The sequence below is a fragment of the Solanum stenotomum genome, chromosome 5, assembly GCF_019186545.1.
Source record: "Solanum stenotomum isolate F172 chromosome 5, ASM1918654v1, whole genome shotgun sequence".
Taxonomy (NCBI): Eukaryota; Viridiplantae; Streptophyta; class Magnoliopsida; order Solanales; family Solanaceae; genus Solanum; species Solanum stenotomum.
This window is the reverse complement of record NC_064286.1, coordinates 51,549,583-51,570,302: the sequence shown is the minus strand read 5'-3', so window position 1 is coordinate 51,570,302 and position 20,720 is coordinate 51,549,583. Positions and strand designations below refer to the sequence as shown.

The 20,720-nt window shown below is 33.9% G+C and overlaps 2 protein-coding genes and 2 long non-coding RNA genes across 8 annotated transcripts in view; 2 read left to right on the top strand and 2 right to left on the bottom strand.

Moving 5' to 3' along the window:
• Nucleotides 1-13,653, bottom strand: part of LOC125865726 (uncharacterized) — a 112,247-nt gene extending 98,594 nt beyond the window's left edge. Inside the window, exon 1 of the long non-coding RNA XR_007446386.1 lies at nucleotides 13,624-13,653. This is a non-coding gene — a long non-coding RNA (uncharacterized LOC125865726). The remainder of the gene's footprint in view (nucleotides 1-13,623) is intronic.
• The window catches only part of LOC125865728 (uncharacterized), a 204,349-nt gene that overhangs the window by 128,124 nt on the left and 55,505 nt on the right, over nucleotides 1-20,720 (bottom strand). The gene's annotated exons all lie outside the window — the stretch shown is intronic.
• LOC125865716 (putative disease resistance protein RGA3) overlaps nucleotides 1-20,720 on the top strand; it is a 185,948-nt gene that overhangs the window by 120,612 nt on the left and 44,616 nt on the right. The window lies entirely within an intron of this gene.
• Nucleotides 1-20,720, top strand: part of LOC125865721 (disease resistance protein Roq1-like) — a 94,809-nt gene that overhangs the window by 58,713 nt on the left and 15,376 nt on the right. The gene's annotated exons all lie outside the window — the stretch shown is intronic.

Genomic DNA, 20,720 nt, shown 5'->3' with positions numbered 1-20,720 from the left:
GCCTTGCTTCTAAAGCTTGGAAATTAGCGAAAGATGAATAATATCACTTAGTAGCTACTAGCTACAAATGTGTGTTGCATTGAGACTTTTTTTTTGGTTAATACAACACCACTTAGACATTGTTTAGGCAATTAAGTAAAAATAAAATAAAAAATGTCCTCCAAGTTTTGGTTGTATAGTACCCCAATTTTTTCAATTCTAAATATGACAAAATCAACCGTAAATTTGTAGATTAATAGACCTGACTGGTTTTTGCGCATTTGGCTACTTTTGTCATTTTCTTTAAAAGCGGTTGGGCTTGGGGTCAGGTTGGGGTCTCGGGTTAGGATTAAGGTTAGGTCTTGGCTGAATTCAAGGTCGTAATCGGGTCTCGAGATGGGGTCTCGGATCAGGATCATATCTTTGATCTCGGGTCGAAGTCGGGTTGGGATTGGGTATCTGGATCAGATATCGGGTCGAGGTCGAAGTTCAAGATTGAGGTTGGGTCTCAAATCAGGGTTGGGTTCGAGTGTCGAAATCGAGTCTCTATTCGAGGTCAGGATCATGATCGGGTCTAATCCCAGTTCAAAAGTAGGATCTTGAATTGGATGTTGGGGTCGGGAGCCGAGGTCGGGTTAGGTCCTGGGTCGGGGTTGAGTCCCGAGATCGGATTCTGATTTAAAAGTTGGATCCTGAGTCAGATGTTAGGTTTGAGTCTCGAGTCATGTTCAGATTTGGGTATTTGAATCATATTTTAGTTTGAATGTCGGGTCTCAAATTGAGAGTTAGAGTTAGGTCATAGGTTGGGTCTAGGGATCATGTCCCCATTCAGGTCATGGTCAGGGTCGGATTGGTCTCATGTCGTGAGTAAGGGTTAGGTCCCGGATCAAGTATCGGGATCGTGTGTCGGATCAATTCTTTAAGCTATTTGATAAAAAAAAAACTTTATTAGATTGAATAGAATTCTCAATTATGTTGGGACTTGTCCATTCATTTTATTTCAAAATAAAATAACCATCTTTAAAAATTTCAAACAAGTTAAGCTTATGAGATAAATAATACTAAACGTAGATTTAAAATACTCAATAACTATGAAGAGATGTGCAATATTTCCAAAATTACTCTATTGGGCTTAGATTTATCTAATTTAAACGGTTTAGTAAATAATTATATGAGCAAATTTTTTAAAAATAATTATACAATAAACTTGATAAACAATTTCAGTATAGCAAATATAAAGATAAGGAAGTGAAAACAGAAATAGAAATCTGGGCTTCTGGCCCAATTTCTGTTATTAATTTTAGGACTCATCCATCATCTATGTTATCTTATTATATGATAAAACTAAACATCACAGAAATAAAGGAATTAATTATTTACACGTACTTGGAACTTATTCTATGCATCAAGAGTGTTAAAAAAAAGTTGAAACCTAATTTTTAACAATTCTGAGGAAGGAAGAAGACTTCAAATAAAACTTAAGATACAACATAAAGTAATGTTAAAAGAATCAAAGCAGTGAACTACATGCATTTCACTTGGTGATTTAAAGCAAGTTAAATATGAGTAATATTTTAATACCAGTCACCAACATATTTAAATATGAAAAAAAGAGATACAAATTAATGATCCTAATTATGTTCATTTGATTTGAAATCAAAACAGGTGCAGTACCTCTGAACTTGGTGATCTGGTCATGACAGACAACGCAATTGATGGAATTATTGGGTTTGATCGACGTAGTCTTTCAATAATATCTCAGCTTTCTTCTCGTAGAATTTCTCCCAAAGTATTCTCGCATTGCTTGAAAGGAGAGAGCGGCATTAATGCAGGAGGTGGTATTCTAGTTCTCGGTGAAATTATGAATCCGAGCATGGTCTATACTCCCCTTGTTCCATCAAAGTATGTATATTTTTTTAGATTATCATATAGTTTTATTTGGTTCAAGTTTCAATTTTTTTTTAAAAAAAGTAGCTAGTCTTCATCTAATTTGTTTATTAATTTTATCTACTCTTGTAGGGGTCTTTACCATGTGCATCTACAGAACATAAGTGTTAATGGAAAACTTTTGCATATTGATCCAGCCGTATTTGAAACCTCCGAAGATCGGGGAACCATTTCTGACTCGGGTACGACCTTGATTCATCTTGTCGCAGAGGCCTACGACTCCGTTATCAGTGCGGTAAGTGTTCTTCCTCATATTTTTATTCCCATAATTACCTGCCGATTTTAATTCCTGAATTCACCTGTGAATATTTCTGCAGAGAAAATGAAATATTTGCAAGAAACTTTTGATTGAAATTCTTTTTGCTATAAAAATCGGCCGAGAATTCCTATGTAAATTTGTAAGAATGTTTATGCTTAATTAGAAGTTAAGTAGGATGGTATTTGAAAATAGAATTAAAAAACCGTTTATACTTTTAAAAATAATAATAATATACGAGCAATAAACAATTTTAAGGAAGTGAAAATAGAAATAGAAATCTGGGTGTTGGCCCAATTTCTGTTATTAAAGAAAGTTGTTTTATTATATACAGTTTAGTACTTATATATTCACTGTTGATTTGAAAAAATGCCTAATTGTTTGATAATATATTCATTGAATCTCCAAGAAATAATCTTCAACTAAAATCACAACAACAAATTCACATAGCAAATAAAACCTTCTCGTAGATTCTAAAAAATAAGCCATAGTAAAATCATAACAATAAAACCTATGATAATTCCTAGGTAATAAAATCTCAAGAAATAATTCCTATATGATTTTTAAGGTAATAAAATTCCCAATTAAATTCTCAAGAAATAATTTGTGATAAAAATAGCAATAACAAATTACCTAAATAATTCGGTAGTAGTAATATTGTTGGATAAGTTTCCAAGAAATAGTCGCCACCTAAAATCGCAGTAACAATGTCGCTAAGTAGTTTTTTAAAAAATAATCTTTGAATACAATTACAGTAACAAAATCCCCAAATAATTGTCTAGGTAATAAAATTCTCAAGCTCCAAATTAATTTTAAGGTAAACCTGCATGCATTGTTACTTGGGAATTCCATGCGAATTCACATAGGAAATAAAGATTTTATATTTTTATTGATTAGCTATGAAATAACCTACAAAAATGATATTTAGATGATATTTTTTTTGAAGTAATTCCCTATATAACTTTTTGGTGCTAAATGACATCAAGGCTTACGGATTTACTTGAAAAACCATATATATCCGCATGTAAATAATATAAAATTATGGAAAATGTAGATTTTCGCATAAAAATTTTCAGAAATTATATATCAGCGAAAAAAATTGCTGGTAAAATTTCCATATAATTTGATTGTTTTTATAGGGAAGTTGATTGCAATATTTCTTCTAATGCATTAAGACTATCTAGCTACATTTGCAAGGATGTAAGCGAATTTACTTATCATCTTTAACTTTTCTTTTAATGTATTTATTTACAGATAAATGCCACTATTTCATCTTCTGCCAAGTCAATCATACCAGGAACAAATCCATGTTATCTGATTTCTTCAAGGTTAATATTTTGTATTTCGGCAAGTAAATATTTTATTCAAGTTGTGAAGTACCTAATTGATATCTTTGATGATTTGATGAACAGTTCCTCAAATAATGTAACGGGGATGTTTCCTCGAGTCACTCTACACTTTGCTGGTAGTGTATCCATGGACTTAAAACCAGCAGACTACCTCACCAATATAGGATCTTTTGTGAGTATTCGAACCTGCATTGTAGAGAAGTCATATTAACCATGTCACCTACTACAAAAATAAGTTCTTCTATTATATGTGTTTAACAGGAGGACACTGCTCAGTGGTGCGTTTTATTGCTAAGAAAAACTCCTAGCCTGACAGTTTTAGGAGGTTAGTTTTTGAACAGTAGTTATTTTTCGTATTTTATTGCTTAATTCAGTATTTTAACTTTCTAGTCGTAGACTAAAACTAAAACAATTACTTCTTGTCTTATAATTTAGTTCTTTCATATTGATAATCGGTTGTCACTAATTATATTTCTTTCTCTTGTTACACAGATATTGCTCTTAGAGATAAGAGCATTGTATATGATTTGGCTCACCAGAGAATTGGTTGGGCAGATTATGATTGTAAGTAAAATAAAGTTTAAAATTTAATTTTTTGACGTTATTAACTTATTAAGAAAAAAAATTCTTAGTGTATTATATATTGATCAATTTTTTTTTATATAGGTTCATTACCCGTGAATGTGTCCGTATCCTCCGGTATAGATCAAGTCATGAATGTTAGAGTTGTGCTCTTTCATATACTAGAGTCCATGCTCTGCATTTACTTATTTTGGTGGTGATATTTGGTATTCATTTGTCTTATATTACTGGATTATTTTTGCTCTTGCTATCTTATTATTGTGTATTACATTTACGGAATAGTATTGTAATTTATATTAATCTAGATTTCTCAAGTACTTGTCGAACTCTTTGCTATGGTGTGCTTTCTTGTTTGGTTACTGTCTTATTATGAAAATGAAAGAGCTCATTTTGACTTTAATCTAGCTCCATGGAATGAATTAAATTCTCGGTTAACTGAATCTTAGCAAGCTTCAAATTCATCTTCATTTCCTCATTTTCGATAAGTTCTAGTGCATAGAAATGTCCGAATCTCTTGTGTTTAATGAATTTTTGTTCTATCCAGTGGTGGATCCAAGATTTTCATTAAGGGGGTTCGAAAAAAAAGAGTAGTGCTTAAGATTTGAGGTTTGAACCCCTCAACCAGTAAACCACCTCTAATCTTATATTCAGGAGGTTCAAAATCAATATATAAACATAAAAATTCTTAACAATACCTTAAAATATACAACGTAATTTTTTGCCGAGGGGGTTTGGGTGAACCCCTCGGCAGACTCTAAGTCCGCCCCTGGTTCTATCTAACTCACATCAAGATAAGAGAAAATAAAAATATATTTGTTAGAATAGATATTTGTTTCTAGTTCTTCAAATCAGTCTGTTACCATTTGTTTAGCTTCAATTTCTTATTGTATTAAGTATTGTTGTCTAATAGTGCTATCCTCTAATATTATGCTCTCTCTGCCTTTTGCATTGTTTATGATTCCCCTATCTTGTCTCCTCTGTTAAGCCTAATTATATTTAGTTGTAGTTGATTTTTATTTATATTTTTTTAGAAGTTCTGAAAGCATGTAGTATATTTTGACCAGTTCTTATTCCTTATGGCTCTCCTCTGTTATGCTATTTCATGCTTCAAATATTATAATTTATGCTTTGTTAGTTTTCATGTTTGGATTGGTGCGCATATTGTGGCTTAAGATTTATTTTCTAGATTCCATGTTAGAAATCAGTAGCTACCTAAATGTTACCTGCTGCCGAGTATGTACTCTAATTCTTGTCTCCTTTTCTCGCATATGATATTGGCCGAGTCTATTTTGAACTTCATTCTTGCATTTCATCAAGTTGAATTTCTTCGAGTCAATCCCATCTTGTTCAAGTTGTTGGGAAACTAAAAAATACGGGGCAAATAGACGTGAAAAATTCAGGAAAAAACTGATGTACAAGCTGATATACATTGGTTTACAAATATTATGTACATGATATACAGGTTGAAGATCAGCGTATACATGGTTAAAAACAGGATTACAGGTATTAGGGAGATGAAATAGATTGTATACATTTAGTGTATGGGCAGATATACAGGAAAACAATCCAATATACGGCCTATATACATGAGTATACACTCAATATATATGCAGATTTTCAGAGGAGAAATGGGCTTTACCCAAATGCTATTTGCCACAGCAGGTTTAAGCGAAAAATGGGCCCAAAAACCTAATGAAATTGATCAGCAGATGATTTTGACTTAAATGGGCCGAAGTCCATCACTTGTTACAGCTAGCCCACCAAAAGCCCAATTTTAGATGAATTTGGGCAAGGGAGCCCAAGTTCAAATTATTCTCTTTTCTTTATTTATTTGTTATTGACTAACTTTTATTTGACTTGGTTTTATTTAATTAAATTTCCAAAAGAAAGTCATTTCTTCTTTTTATGTTCAAATTGAAATATTTATATTTTATTTATTACTCATTTTTATTTATTAGTTTTCTTTCCAATATATGAGTTATTTTTGTTTATTTCCTTTCAAATAAAAATGAGTTTTTTTACTTAATTAATATTTTCAAAATTAGTCGAATTTTAGTCAAGTCGTTGCTCAATCGTACGTTAGCGGACATTTCGAATGCCTAATACCTTCTCGAAATGTAAATTGAACCCCGAACCCTCTTTGGATTTCAAATGATTTTTTTTAAATTTTAAATCTTTTGAAAAATTATAAGTTTTCTTAATTTCTTTCAAAAATTAAGTGGCGACTCTCTTTGAAAATCGATTTTCAAGGAAATAATGTAAGAAGTGTTGAAGCAACACCTACAAAATCCATGCCTCAACATATGTACAATGTGTCCGCATTTTCAAGCTAACACAACATGTTTTTGGTTTATATGTTAAGTTGAGAGTTCATATATTGCTTATATCTTTGCATGCACAAAAATTATATTTGAACTTGAACTTCTTATTCTTTAGACTATCACATACCTGATAAGTAGCAAAATAAATCTATGGAAGAAGTACAAAATGAACCAAACTTACCTAGCAACATAAAATGTTGAGTTTTCAACATTATCCACTTGTTTGAACATACAATGGCAAATGTTTTGCTTGAACCACCTTCATTAGTTACAATTGTTATGATTGGAACTCTCAGCCCAAACAAAGAAGTGTTGGTAAAATAATCATATTTGTATAGGTATCACCATAATACGTTATTAATTTCCTTTACATAATGAGAAATACTATATGTAAGTTGACAGATAATAGATTATCATAAGTTGGGGAAAACAAATTTTAATTTACCTCTTTAAAATCAGAGTAGTTCAAAACAAACATAAAGTATGATAAACATACATACATATACAACCAACTACTTATTGTAAGAGTCAAGTGAATTTTTATATTCAAAATATGAATTTGTATTTCAATATTTTTTCATCTCAAACAAGATGTTAAAAATTGAATCATTAAAACAAGAAACGAAATTAAAAACATGGGACTTCCATGTTGGAGGTCTCAAGTTTGAAACCCCTTGCAGGGAAAGCAAGGAATTTACCTTCTGGATCGAGCTCGTCGCACCGGGCTTGCCTAGTGTACCTCTCCTATGTGGTTTGCGAGCTATTGCATAGGAGCGGGGTTTTTATCATGTGCGCACCCAAAGGTAGCGGCTGCGGATTTCCCTTATTACAAAAAAAAACAAGAAACAAAATTAAAAACATGAGCAAATGAATAAAAATAACAGAGGATTAACAAAGGGATCAACACATGTAATGTTAACATGAGAAGTGGTACAATTTACTAATGAGGGAATGAGATAATACCAAGTTATGATACAATTCAAAATATTCAAGGAATTTAAAAGGAGTGCACGAAATTCAAATTTTACTTTGAAAGTGTAAGCGAAGTATGATTTTTTCTAGCGTCGACTTACGTTGACAGAAAAATAGAGATAAAGAGTTATGGATGTTTCTAGACGTATCTTGTCGTCTGGGCTGCCAAAGAGATTTTTTTTAGCTAGGTAAAATGACAGAACTATCCTTGATCGTCCTCCTCATCACATTTCTATTATAAATAAAATAGAAAAATAGATAGAAATAGAAATAATAGAAATTTATTTTGTTGATTTGCTTACTTCTAAACCAAATTTTATATTTCTATAATAAAGTAGAAAAATAGATAGAAATAGAAATAATAGAAATTTATTTTGTTGATTTGCTTACTTCTACTAAATAAAATTTTATTTTATCTTATATCCTTTCAACCAAACAAACTCAACAAAGTCAAACATTATTTACAAGTAGGGAGAAAAAACAATTAAGTAATTTTGCCTTTGCTAATGATGGAATTACATAATAAATCTAAACATATATTGTAAAATCAATATTTTCAATATAATAAATTGCCCATATAGTGAATAAAGTATATTGTAAATAGAGGGAAAGACAAAATTTAAAATTTATAAGTTCCAATTTATTTTAAGTTAATAGGTTTTAAATTAAAGTATAGCTTTTATAGATCTTTAAAAATTCATTTATATAACTAATACTCCTATAAATGTTCCTTTTTAAAAAATACATAAAATTACAATTTTTTCAATGATAGACATATTGTGCAAAATTAATATTTACTCCCTCTATTTCATTTTCTGCCACATTGTTCGAACTTCAGGAATCAAAATTGTTTTTTTTGATCTTGAATTCTAACATGTACTCTTTAAATCTTTTTAAATAATAAATATTTACTCCTTCATCCAACTGATGTGGCATTGTTTAAATTCAAGATCCAATGTTTCATATTTTGATATAAAATTGTTACGTTTGTGGAGAAAAACTTTACATATTTCAAAACTATGTTATTATAGGACACAATAATTGACAATTCAAAATATTAAAAAGGTGTATTAAATTATGATAAAAAATTTATTTGACTCTCAAAATTCGAAAAGTACTACATCAATTGAGATAGATAGAGCGTACAAGAAAATAATTATTCATGTAGTAAATAAAGGACCCCGTAAAATTAACTTGTTCAAAACATAATTAATTTGTATGATTTTACGTTTGGTTGATACTTCCTCTATTTCATATTAACTCAATTTATAAGCAATCCACAATTATTAAGAAAAATATTCAAAAATATAATTTAAATCATACTTTCCATTTTGTCCTTTGTGAAATCATACACATAACTTTGCAAGTACTATAATTCATCTCCTAGAAAATACCAAATTTCATTAAAGGAAAGGAAAAATATGAATAAAATTTCAAACATCCATCTTGATCTTTGAACAATTCAATTATTTCGAATAATGAAAAAACCCCACAAAATTTCAGTAAATATGAAATATAGGAAAAAGTGAATGGGACTCTCATGTACATATCCGCTCATGCTAAAAAATAAAGACGTGCGACTACATTTGAAAGTTATTTCTTAATTAATCTCATATAAGAAAAAAACATATAGCTATTCAGTTGCAAAAAAATAGACGCGATTATATTCATGTCCCAATATTTCATTTATTTTACGATCAAATTTCTCTATAACAGTTTACATGTTAATCTGTTAAGTCGATTGAGATGAATAATTAAATAAAATATAGAAAAAGAAGGTTATGTTTTGCCAAGTACATTTGATTGTAGTATGTAAATATCCTTCTAATCGAAAACTATTTATCAAAATAAAAGACAGGAAAAAAAGAAAACAAAAAACTTTTATTTGGCTAATGCCTTGTTGTAAGTTACATAGAAACAAGAATTGAATTTCATTTCTATTTTTGTCCCAAGAAATTTTAATTCTTCAATTCTTGGTTTCATTAGTCTGTGCAATCTGAGCTACGGGTGGTTTATGCCCACATTCACAGTACATACCGTCACAGTAATAGACATCTATAAAGCCACACTTAGATTTACAAATATTGGGATCTTTGTCGCAGCAACAAACGGGAATATCTTTTGCTTCAACCTTTCGTGGAATACCTATTAAATAAAATTTCATAATTTATTAGATAAATATATTTCATATCTATGAACAAGAAGATTAATAAAATGAACTTAGAAAAAACTGTAGAAAAGTGTATGATATTCAGGTACTAAAAAATAAAGCAAATAAAAGACTTACAGATTCCTATCATCATAAAGATGAACAGAAAAGCCAATGCTTTGAAAGTCATATCTTAACTTTTGATGTAATACTCAATAAGCCACTTGAAAGTAATTTGTGTAGGTGTTTGATGATGATTTTTTTTTTTCTGTCCTATTTATAGATATTTAGTCAACAATTTAATAAAAGTAATATTTTGTAAATCTTGTAAACAAATCCTCTCTCTTTTTTTGGTCAATTACATTTAAGTTAACATGACAATATTCATTTGAGATCGTAATGTACATGTATTGTACATGTAACGCACTAAGACTTTAATTTGACTAGACATGTTATTGCATTTTTATATGTGGTACGATTCTATTGATGTTTCTTATTTAACTTGATATGCCATGTCATTTGACACGTGATACCAAAATAAGTCTCAAGAATAAGACAGTTGGTCCCTTATACAAAAATATACATTAAAAAAAAAACCTAAATTGTGGCATATATATGTAATGTATTGATATTGTATAAATAGTATATAATCATATATATATAATGTATCGATTTGTGATTATAAGTTGGGCACGTGGAGATCGTCCTTGCTGGGATTGTTTTATTTTATGATATTGCATTGAGATTGTCCGTACAAACACGTGGAGATTGTTCGTGTCGGTATATGGATCTCACGAGTCCCTCATGGGTCACGAACTCTGCTATTACTGTTAATGACTCTGTCACCAAGAGCAAGGTATCTTTTGTGCTCCGATTCAGGGGCGGAGCTACAACCTAGTAAGGGTGTCAAAAAATTATATCGGATATATAGGCAAAATATAGTCTAATATTTGGATATTTATTAATTGAACACTCTTTGACACAGCAAAGGCAGATGGTCCAGCGGTATGCACACTCGTTCACCTCATGGTGGTCTGGGTTTCTATTCCCACTAGCTTTATTTTTTAATACAAACCTCTTTTTAAACAAAAAAACAAAGAAGTTTTTGTGCACCTACTCATCGGTAATTTTTTTTTTTTTTGTGTATTCACTCCGCTAAAAAAATAATTATCGACTCTTTAAAGGTTGTTTTGTGTACTCACTCTGCTAAAAAAAGTTTATCGACTCTTTAAAGGTTGAACACCCTTTGCGAAATTTCTGGCTCCGCCACTGCTCCGATTATTGCATTATTTCGTTGTCATTACTGTTTGTGTAATGCTCTTTGTTTCGCATTATTTCGTTGTTGTCCCCTCTTTCAAATTGTTTACTTATGCCGAGGGTCTATTGGTAACAATCTCTCCATCGAGGTAGGTGTAAGATCACATACATCCTTTTATCGGAAATTTACATTGCGTAGCTAGGTAAAAGCATATATTTTTTACGTATATGTATTACATATTGACACCATTAAATTTTATGGATGTCATAATGATTAGAGTGGATCATGTGCTTAGCAGTTGATCGGCGTAGTAGGGATAACATCAATGTACTCGTTGTGGAGTTGAATATATCTGTTATTGCATAATTAAGCTCTCCTAGCCAAATGATATGTTAGCAATGTGAAAATACAATTTTTTTTGATTGCTGGCAGCAGTATCATTACTTGTAAATTTATGCATAATCCCTGGCAATGGAATTATGCATCTAACAAACACAAAAAGCCCATTATGCATCCAAACCGTAAATTTTTTGGGGAAATGTAAGGTTTTTGGGAGGTGCTAAATTTTTATTTTTAGTGAATTTTCGAGTTAAATCTGTTGTATGTTGAGGGTACTACTGACCCTAAGTGTTTGGGGAAAGAACTATGGAAGTTTAGAGGGTTTAAAGATGAAAAACGAAGTAGAAAGTGGGGGATTTTCTGGGCAAAGGCATGGGGCGCCGCGCCTGCCAGAGCGCCACAAAAGTTCCTCTGAACTTTGGCCTCTGGCGCGTCGCGCCAGCCATAGCGCCACAGCAAATCCTTTGAAGTTTAAGGGCTGGCGCTCCGCACCTCTCAGAGTTCCAGGGACTCCAGTTTTCCCCATTCGTTTCCCACCTTTTAGTACGTGTTCCTAAGTGATGTACCTATGTTTCCTAGTCGATTCCAATACTCTAAAGTACATCTAAACATCATGAAATCATCCATAAACATGAGATCATGAACCTTGAATCTATAATTCAATTCAAGGAAAGTTAAGTTCAAAGTCAAAGAAGTTAAGAGTCAAGTCTAGAAGTTAAGGAGTAAGTCAAAGCAAAGTTTCTTAAAGTTTTCAAGGGTCTTTAACAATGTTTTAACGTCGTCTTAAGACTTAAGTTTTAAAGTTAAGCAAGAGTAATGCTATGGTTTGAAGTTCTTTTCTTCAAAGAGGTATATGGGGACTATGTATTCCCAAAAAAGTTTAAAAGAAATGTTTTCACATTTAAACAAGGTTGGAAACTGAGATTTCCAAAGAGCCTTCAGGCCAGTTTTCAGAAAAGAGTAATCGCTTTCTAAATGAAGCAGAAAGGAAACTTTGATTTCCAAGATAGCCTTTGAGCTAAGTTTTTGAGCACGAATCTCAAATCACAGAGGTAATATGTTTTTAAAACATAAGAGCCAGTATATTTTTGAGAGTAGTATTGAGCATTGAATTGGGGGAGCGTTCAAAGAACCCACAGCTCCCATAGAACCATGTAGCCATCATGGGTAGAAGAGGTTCATACTTTTTAGATGAATCATTTTCAAATTAGACTAGTGGATCCATTAGGCAGTTCAGGTTCTATACTTTTGGTCGGGTGCAGGATGCTCTGGCAGCGTGAGGTTGATCGTTGTATCATCACTATAGCTATTCTGTGATGGTTGTCGATTAGAGAAACTCCCACATCAGTTATTGTATTTTTATATACATCAGTCATTTGTATTTCTACATACATCTCAGATTTATTGTATCTTTGTATACACACAGAGTTTATGGCATTTTTTTAAACAACTTCTCTTTATATTGCATTTGTTTTAAATTGCTTTATATTGAAATAAGTCAGTCAGGTTGAGTTGAGTAGAGCCAGGTAAGTTCTTCAGTTTCTTTCAGATTCCTTTTCTAGCCTATGTTGTTTAGCATTCCAACTCGCATACTCGTACATTCAATGTACTGATGCCAGTTGGCCTACATCGTCTTATGATGCAGACATAGGTAACCAGGATCAGCATCCAGCGCCTCGTTGATCCAACTTGAGCATTTAGAGTCTATTGGTGAGCCTTCTTGCATTCCGGATGACTCTTTATTCGCTTTATAGTTTAGTTCATTGGGATGTTATGGGGTTTGTCCCAACATCCTTCTCAGTTGTTTTAGAGGATTCATTAGACAGTCAGACAGTTAGTTATGAGTCTCTCATCTTTGTATTGCAGATGTTTTGCTATGAGACTTAAGTTGCCAATTTGGCTAAGATATTATTTCTTAAAGTTGTTGTTTAAACTTAATTATGTTGAGTAATTCTTTTGCTGAGTTCAGAAATCCAGGCCAAGGGTTCGCTTGGGGCCAACAATGGTCTTCGAGTGCCAATCCCACCTAGGGTGTAGGCTCGGGGCGTGACAAATGATACCAATACAATATATGATACTTATTTAATATTAGTTAAGCAAAATTAGTTGGGGATTATATAGTGTAATTATTTAATAGGTATGAATGTAAATGGATATATATTTGTATTATTTTGCTTTTATGGGCAATGGGGTATTTGCTTAGTTTCATTTTATTCAAGTAAGATATATTTTATATCTAAAAAGTCCAATTTGTTTTTTAAAACAATATTTTTTTTCAATAATATGTTAACTTTATATTATTACTTCCTTGACATTTTACTTTGTTCTTATTAAAAATAGATGATCCAAAATAATTAGTACTATTTTAATAAATTAAGATATAATTAGTTGTTTGTTTCCATCGCTTGGTCAACTGAAATTCCTTCAGCATCTCGAGCTGGTAGGCTTCCACAAGGTTGAATGCATCGTACCTACATTTTATGGTATTGATGGTAACAATAATGGATCAAGCAGCAATAACACCAATATCCAAGTGTTTCCGTTACTCAAAGAACTATTATTGGAGGATATGCCTAGCCTTACTGAGTGGAAGGAAGTGCAATTGTTTCCAAAAGGAAATGTTGGTAGAGACAAACTTGGAGTTAGAATGTTTCCTGTGCTTAAGAAGTTGACGATTAGGAACTGTCCTTCGCTAAAAAGTACTCCAAATCAATTTGAGATCCTACGTGAATTGAGCATTGAAAGAGTTGACAGTGAAATTCCATTGTTGAACTTGTGCAGCAACTTGACATCTCTTGTAATGCTTATTATCAGAGATGTGAAACAACTCACTTGTCTTACAGATGAGATACTACGCAACAATTTCTCTCTTGAACATGTTTTGGTCTTGAATTGTGGAGAGTTTTGTGAATTGCCCCAGAGCTTGTACAATCTCCGTTCACTTAAGAGCTTAAGTATTGGCGACTGCACCAATTTCAGTTCCATTCCTGTTTCCAGAGGAGAGAATCATTTGACTTCCCTCCTAAAACTTCGGTTATACAATTGTGATGGATTGACTAGTTTATCAAGCGGACTGCTAGAGCATTGTCGGTCTTTGGAATCTCTGAATGTCAACAAATGTAACAACTTGGTTTCCTTGCCTTTACATGTGTGGGGAATGCCTTCACTTTCATATTTGAATATATCAAAATGTCCCAAATTGGAAAGTGTACCTGCAGGGAGCCTTCACCGTCTCACAGAGTTAAGGACATTGCATATTGGTCCTTTCTCAGAGTTGGTGGATTTTGAGGCATTCCAATTGATTTTTAATGGCATTCAGCAGCTATCATCCCTTTGTGTGCTGTGGGTGTACGGACATGCACACTGGGATTCTCTGCCCTATCAGCTTTTGGAATTCTCTTCCGTAACAGAGATCGGAATAACTGATTTTGGAATCAAGGCTTTTCCTATTGAAACATTGGAGCTAGTAAGCTGCAAACAGCTACAACATCTGCTGATCAATGATTGTCCGTACTTAGAAGCTCTGTCAGATGGGCTCGGCAACCTTGTTTCTTTGGTAGAGTTAAGTTTATCTAACTGCAAAAATCTACAGCATCTTCCATCTGTTGGGAAAAGCGCGGACAAGCACAAAATATATATGGTTAAAGTAATGGAAATAAGAAGGGAAAATAATGGCACCAAGAATTTTACGTGGAAACCCTTCTAAATAAGGGAAAAATCACGAGCCAAGAGGAGCAACTGATATTACTATAGTAAGGAATTTTATACTGTAGTCACGAATACAATACTCAAAGTGACTACTACACACTCAAAAATAATAACACTCTTTTGATTTTCACCTTATTAAAATATCGCTCACACTCTATTATTCTTCAAAGACTATTTTTCTTGTATAGTCTATGGAATACCTCACTTTGCTCTCAAAATGTTTTTTTTCTCTCTAACTTGGTGTGTTTCACAAGTGAGCAAATAGCTCTCTATTTATAGGAGAAATCTTCTCCTAATTATGTCACCAATGACATCATGAAAATACCAAAGTTTCAAACTTTGCAACTATGTAGTTATCTTGGTAAGAATTAGTTGGTATGTAGTTGTACCAACTTAAGACTTTAACAAAAATGGGGGCTGGAACCCCACAAATCGCCCCCTCCAGTCCCATTCACTGGAAGGAGGTATCTTCATTTTCTTTAGAGAGAGCTCATACCCCCAAGTTCTTTGCATAACTGGAACTTGTCTTTCGGTATCGTCTTGGTTAGCATATCTGCAGGATTTTCACTTGTGTGGATCTTTTTGACGTGAAATGATTCACTCTCCACTTCCTCACGAATCCAATGATATCTGACGTCGATGTGTTTTGTCCTTGCATGGTACATAGAGTTCTTGCTCAATTCTATTGCACTCTGACTGTCACAATAGACAACATACTTCATCTGTTGCAATCCAAGTTCTTGAAGGAATCGCTTTAGCCATATCATCTCCTTGCCGGCTTCAGTAGCCGCAATATACTCAGCTTCAATTATAGATAGTGCAACACATTTCTGCAACTTCGGCTGCCATGATATAGCTCCCCCTGAAAAAGTAGATAAATATCCAGTAGTGGATTTTATGTTATCAAGGTCACCTGCCATATCAACATTTATATAGCCCTTCAAGATTGGATCTGATGCTCCAAAACACAAGCATTCATTTGAGCTTCCTCTAAGATATCTGAGTATCCACTTCACAGTTTCCCAATGCTCCTTTCCTGGATTGTCGAGAAATTTTCTAACAACACTAACTACGTGAGCAATATCAGGTCTAGTGCATACCATTGCATATATTAGACTTCCAACGACGGAGGAATATGGAACTTTGGCCATGCTCTCTTTTTCCTCTCTAGTTGTAGGACACATCTTCTTGCTCAACTTCATATGACCAGCAAGAGGTGTACTAACAAGCTTAGCATTCTTCATATTGAAGCGCTCTAGTACACGTTTAATGTACTTCTTTTGTGACAAATAAATCTTCCTTTCATCTCTGAGACGAGTAATTCTCATGCCCAAAATTTGCTTGGCATGACCCAAGTCTTTCATAGCAAAAGACTTACGCAACTATTTCTTCAACTCGTCAATCTTGGAAGTACCTTGGCTTCAAGTTGTGTTCTTCAACTTTAACTTTGAACACCCACTTGTTCTTCAAGGCTCTTATGCCCTTGGGCAATTTTACCAACTCATAAGTGTCGTTCTCATGCAGAGATTTCATCTCATCTTGCATGGCTTCAATCCATTGATCCCTGTGCTCATCTTCCATGACCTCCTCATAACATTTAGGTTCTCCCCCATCAGTGAGTAACACATACTAATTGGGTGAATAATGAGAGGAAGGAACCCGTTGTCTTGTGGATCTTCTAAATGAAATATTTGATTCGTCCACAACTTCATGAGCAAGAGGATCATCAATAACAATATCATTATTATTATCAACATCAACATGTTGATTCAATACATGATTATGGGCGTCATCATGACCATCAAGCCCAATAACATCATGCAACTTGTGTAGGGAACTTCATCTAGATGAACTATGCCATCAAAACTTGAAGATTCTAGCTTCTTCGCTTTGTCAATATCTTCAATTGTTTGATTCTCCATGAAAATAATATCACGGCTTCCTATAAGTTTCTTCTCAATTGGATCATATAGCCTATAACCAAATTCATTAAGGCCATATCCAACAAAGATGCATTGTCTTGTCTTGGCATCTAACTTTGACCTCTCATCTTTTGGCACATGTACAAAAGCTTTGCAACCAAATGCTCTCAAATGGTCATAGGAAACATCCTTTCCATACCAACACTATTTGGTACATCACTTTGCAAAGCAATAGCAGGAGATAAATTAATAACATGTGCAACGGTCAATAAAGCCTCACCCCAAAATGAGTTCGGCAACTTTGCTTCAGAAAGCAAACATCTAACTCTTTCCATCAAGGTCCTGTTCATCCTCTCAGCCAAACCATTAAGCTGAGGAGTCTTAGGAGGAGTCTTCTGGTGTCTAATACCTTGATGCTTACCGTATTCGTCAAATGGTCCACAATATTCACCACAATTATTAGTATGAATACATTTCAGTTTCTTTCCAGTTTCTCTTTCAACTGAAGCCTGAAACTGCTTGAAGACACCTAAAACTTGGTCTTTAGTTTGCAAGACATAGACCCAAAGTTTTCTCGAAAAGTCGTCAATAAAAGTGACAAAGTACAGTGCACCACCCAATGTCCCTGTCTTCATTAGACCGCATAAATTAGAGTGTACCAATTCAAGCAACTCTGTCTTTCTTGAAGGAGGGTAAGACTTAAATGAAACTCTATTTTGTTTACCAGCCAAGCAGTGCTTACACTTTTCTAATTTAGCACTTTTGAAATTTGACAATAATTTCTTCTTAGCTAGAACATTAAGTCCTTTTTCGCTGATGTGGCTAAGCCTCTTGTGCCATAATGTTGAAGAGTCATCGCTCTCAACCGCATTTACCATATCGACACAAGCAGAAGCCGTAGTCCAGTATAGACCACGACGTTTGTTACCACGAGCCACAACCAAGGAACCCTTAATGAGTTTCCATTTTTCATCACCGTTGGTACTAACATATCCTTCATCATCCAAAACACCAACATAAATCAGGTGCAGACGAACATCAGGAGCATGTTTCACATTGTTCAAAACTAGTTTAGTTCCATTACTAGTTTCCAAACAAATTGTATCAATACCAACCACCCTATAAATAGTCTCATTACCCATACTCAAGGTTCCAAAATCACCAGGAGTATAGGAAGAGAAAAAATCCTTCCTCGATGTTACGTGAGATGCGGCACCAGTGTCCAGAACCCAGCTTGACTCATCACAAGCAATATTTATCATATCCGCATCAAGGACGGTAATAAGATCTTCGGTGGTGACGGTGGCTAGGCAATTTTCATTGCCATCTTCTTTAGTTTCCTCTTTGTTTTTGTTTTTCCTCTTCAACTCCCTGCATAACTTCTTTGTGTGCCCTTTCATGCCACAATGATAGCACTCAATATCCTTAAGTCTGCCTCTGGATTTGTTCCTATTTTGTTCTCTATTCTGAGAACCATGATTTTTGTTCCTTCGTCTGGATCTAGTTATTAGGACATCCGATGAAGAAGAACCCTGAGATTTTCTTCTCATCTCTTCGTTCAAGACACTACTCTTGGCGGAATCCATTGAGATCACACCATCCAGAGCAGAATTTGATAATGAAGTTCTAAATGTTTCCCAAGAGTCTGGTAGGGAACCAAGTAGAAGCAAGTCTTGAATTTCGTCATCAAATTTGATGCCCATAGCAGATAACTGGTTTATGATCCCCTGAAAATTATTCAGATGGTCTGTCATCGGAGAACCATCATGATACTTTAAACTTAGCATCTGCTTAATTAAGAACATTTTGTTGTTGCCAGTCTTCTGAGCATACAAACTTTCAAGATTAAGGTTCGAGCATGTGTCTCCCCAGAAATATGGTTCAACACATTATCGTCAACCCATTGCCTAATGAATCCACAAACCTGTCTGTGCAACAGATTCCACTCTTCATCTGTTTTATTATCAGGCTTTACAGTGGTAAAGACTGGTTGATAAAAATTCTTCACATAAAGTAGATCTTCCATTTCCCCCTTTCAAATGACATAATTAATACCATTCAAAGTAACCATTCTACTTGTGTTGGCTTCCATCGTTTTCCCAAAAAAAAAATAGTTATTGCAAACCAAAGTAAATCTTTTATGATGTGGAAGTTCAGACTGTGCTGCAACCACAGAGCATACTCAAATAAAACCTTGGCTCTGATACCAGTTTGTTGGGAAAAGCGCGAACAAGCACAAAATATATATGGTTAAAGTAATGGAAATAAGAAGGGAAAATAATGGCACCAAGAATTTTACGTGGAAACCCTTCTAAATAAGGGAAAAACCACGGGCCAAGAGGAGCAACTGATATTACTATAGTAAGGAATTTTATACTGTAGTCACGAATACAACACTCAAAGTGACTACTACACACTCAAAAAGAATAACACTTTTTTGATTTTCACCTTACTAAAATATCGCTCACACTTTATTTTTCTTCACAGACTATTTTTCTTGTATAGTCTATGGAATACCTCACTTTGCTCTCAAAATGGTTTTTTTCTCTCTAACTTGGTGTGTTTCACAAGTGAGCAAAGGGCTCTCTATTTATAGGAGAAATCTACTCCTAATTATGTCACCAATGACATCATGAAAATACCAAAGTTTCAAACTTTGCAACTATGTAGTTATCTTGGTAAGAATTAGTTGGTATGTAGTTGTACCAACTTAAGACTTTAACAAAAATGGGGTTTGGAACCCCACACCATCCAGAGATGCCATGTGGCGCCTCACCAAATTACGGCGCCTGAACATTAAAGGCTGCCCACAGTTGGAAGAAAGTTACGTCAATCGTAGTGGCCCAAACTCACAGTGGTCCAAGATTTCTCATATTCCACAAATTAGCATGGAGTTCACGACAATTTAGGACTTGCCTAAGTTTCTGTTTCTCTTTATCTTTCGAAGCTTTTCATTCAATCCTTTGGAACTATTTGATACTTTTGAGATATTCACTCCTTTAAAGATGTGTTTTAATCATCAAAGTTTATGTTCTTTGTCACAGGCGACTAGAAAAAGTGCTATGCTACAAGGTTTCTGTAGTAAACAGTCTCTCCAGGACAGATTCTTCGGCTATAGACCTCGTTACTGGCTTTTCCGTGAATATTTGGTAAGGACTACAGAATCTCTCAAATAAAAAGAGCTATCACATGTCGTTATCATTCAAAGAGAGCTATATATGCTTCTTGCAAACTTCAATTCTAGTCTCCTTTGTTTGAGCTGATTTCTAGTGCAAAATGAGATAGTTGAGTGATGCAATAAGGAGAATCAGAGGTAAAATCGTCGAACTGCTAAAATATCAGTAATGAAAGAAAATCAGTTTGTTAGTTGCAAGGAGATTTAGGAAGTAAGCTGTTAGATAGAGCCTACATTAGTTTCAGTCCATAACATTACATGATGATAGGAAAGTCATGTATTGCATTCTCACTATATTTGAACGACTATTTTTCCCCTTTCTTTCGTTATATTAAAGCCTGACCCCTTCCCTTTCCCAACCTGTACGAAAGAAGAAGAATCTCTGTATTTGTCATATCTATTCAGGTGCTATGGTGAAGCTAATGAAAAGTATGGATGGTTGATGCAATTGAAATCTGCTGATGAGCTATTCATGTGTGGCAGATCAAATAATTCTTACTGATGATGCTACATTTAGATTGTTTCCATGGATTCAGCTAGGAGGTTTCGGTGGTACAAAAGGCAAATTGTATGTTCAAGAACAACTTCTTCTGGTTTTGTTTTTCAGCTCCTTTTCTCATGAGAATATTGTACTACTAACAGGGATGCTATCATAGCAATATCTGTTGCGAAGGACCAGTTTGAGTGGCATCTGTCCATTAAGTTGAAGGTTTCTCTACTCTGCTTATCAGACCAAGCTTTCCATGTAAGCTTCTTCTAAATT